Below are 2,292 nucleotides of genomic sequence, written 5' to 3' on the forward strand. Positions count from 1 at the left end.
TAATTTGCATTAGACTTATTCACATCGTTAAGGTATGATGTGGGAAATTGTTTTAACCAACTCAGAAGGCATTGATTCCACTGCATTATATTTAGATTATACACACACACACACACACACACACACACACACAGCCCCCTCAGTGGCCAATCGCCCTGGTTCAGAGGGGCTAAAGTTTCTTGTCTCTCTGGGACAATCTAGTCAGGATTTGAAAGCTCTACATATAGTGGTTTTGGATCTGGCCCTGGTCTAATGTGGAGAAGCAGTGAAATTTCCCTTTTTTTCATTTCCACAAATAAAATAAAAGTAAAAAAAATAAACGCTTTTTCATATATAAAAAAAGTGTTTCAGACAGTGTTAAGCCTTTGCATAAAATGCATAACAGGAAAACATTCAAAATCTGTCATATAATGAACAATAGCTGGCTATTAGAGAGAGAGAAAGAAAGGGAGAGAGATGTCATATTGGTCATCCAGAAACCTATGGGGGAAGATAAGTGATTGCGAGAAGATGAAAGTGTCACCACCTGCACCGAAGTCTATGGTACTTGTGCTTGCTTTGCTTTCACATTAGGAGACATGAGAAATGTCCCACAGAGTAACCAATGAGGTCACAAGTGGTCCATGTTCAGCAGTTACCATAAAGAATCACAGGAGATGTGTCTCTTCAGGCCTGTTTTCAGAAGTAGGTTTAAGCACCTTCCAGTCAGCACCACCTTCACTCTTTCCATGTGACCTTTATCATAATTAACCAGAATATCATTCTGCATGTTAAACATGTTTTCTTTACATATACCATGATAGATTAAGAGGGAGTCTAGGCACATTTATGTTTTGACATAGTACTGGATTATTTCTACTTAGACACTTATTTGTAAGGTAAACAGTTCTTGTAAAAACTATAAATACTATCAAATCAGTAACAGGCCTAATTGTGTTTGGCTTGAGGACTCACACAGCTTTACAAAAACTTTATTGTACATTATAAAAACAAAATGTAGTGACAAACACAGATTTACACTAACATGAACACACTGACTCTCAGTAACTTCTGGACACATGCAGCTCAGCCAATAGCATTCATTATTAATACTAAATGTCATTACTGTCTGTGAGCCGACTGTAATTTTATTCAACATCAGTTGTGTTTTTATCAGCTGACTCAGCAGTGAGATACAATTTTAACTCACAGAAAAAGTCCACATGCTGAATATCACCGGCTGCCAGGAGTTTAATGAGGGAATGTTTCAAACAAAGATATTTCACCTGTTCAAAATATTGCTAAATTAATATTATTTGGAAGTTTCAATATTCAGCATGTGGACTACCTCTCCTCCTCTCACACGCTGATTTGGAGCTGTACCTGCACACTGCACACTATCCAGCCTCTCTGCTTTTGATCAAAGTCTCCATTTGTCCATCATGTTGCAGTTCAGATTGTATCCGTTTTCTGTTCCAGCTCTTTGTTCTGGTTTATGACAGATAAAGTCCAGTTTCAGTCGTATCCTGTGTTCAGATCCAGCTATGAGCTCTGTGACCACCACAGAAGAAGAAAGAAGCCTACATGTACAGTCACATGAAGATGATTGGCTGGAAGTCTGTAGCTCACTCCATGTTGTTATTACAGGCTGACTTCAGTCTCTGTACAGTAACATCTGTATGAGATAATGATCCAGACTGTAGACCAGCACTTCTGAAGAGGACGTGTTCAGCTTGTTGCTCAGCGTGCAGGACATTCAGCTGATTTCATTTCTCTCCACTGCAAAGACACTGTGCCAGCATCCAACTGGATTATCACTGGATTCTAGAGCACATTCACTCTGCAGTGTCCAGAAAGACTCTGCATGTTTATATGTGCTCTGTCTCCTCCTGTGGAGAAACATTTAGTTTAAGCAGAAACATCTTGTACATTTGTAAAGACGTCACAGAGTGTAGCTCAGTCAGACAGTCCTCAGCCAATGAACATGTAGAACACACTACTGTCTCACCTGCTGTTATCATCTGTCTGAATTCATCACTGACATTTCTCAGTCCAGATGTTTCTGTTTAGTGAAATATTGATAAATGAGTGACATCATTTACTGTAATTAAATTAATTCTTCTTCAACTGAAAAAAAAGTTTCTTTGGTATTTATGTCACACAGCTACATGTGCAATGATTGCTGGATAATATGTGTATGGCTGCCCAATCTTAAGTTTCTATTTAATCATGTGAGAAGATGACAACACTCCAGAAACCGGGTGAAATGTAAAATCTGACAAGCAGACTAGCAGAGCACACGTGTTTTGTTAA

The 2,292-nt window shown here is 38.7% G+C and overlaps 1 long non-coding RNA gene across 1 annotated transcript; it reads right to left on the minus strand.

Annotated features, from left to right (window-relative positions):
• Positions 1–950: 950 nt before the first annotated feature.
• LOC119905750 lies at positions 951–2,047 on the minus strand. The gene is made up of 2 exons (XR_005444875.1): positions 1,988–2,047; positions 951–1,868 (listed from the first exon to the last, which is right to left on the minus strand). It is a non-coding gene; the product is annotated as an uncharacterized LOC119905750 (long non-coding RNA).
• Between the last annotated feature and the right edge of the window lie 245 nt (positions 2,048–2,292).

The sequence above is a fragment of the Micropterus salmoides genome, unplaced genomic scaffold (assembly GCF_014851395.1).
Source record: "Micropterus salmoides isolate LMB-PRFRI ecotype aquatic unplaced genomic scaffold, ASM1485139v1 Ms_hic_scaffold_16, whole genome shotgun sequence".
In the NCBI taxonomy this organism is placed as follows: domain Eukaryota; kingdom Metazoa; phylum Chordata; class Actinopteri; order Centrarchiformes; family Centrarchidae; genus Micropterus; species Micropterus salmoides.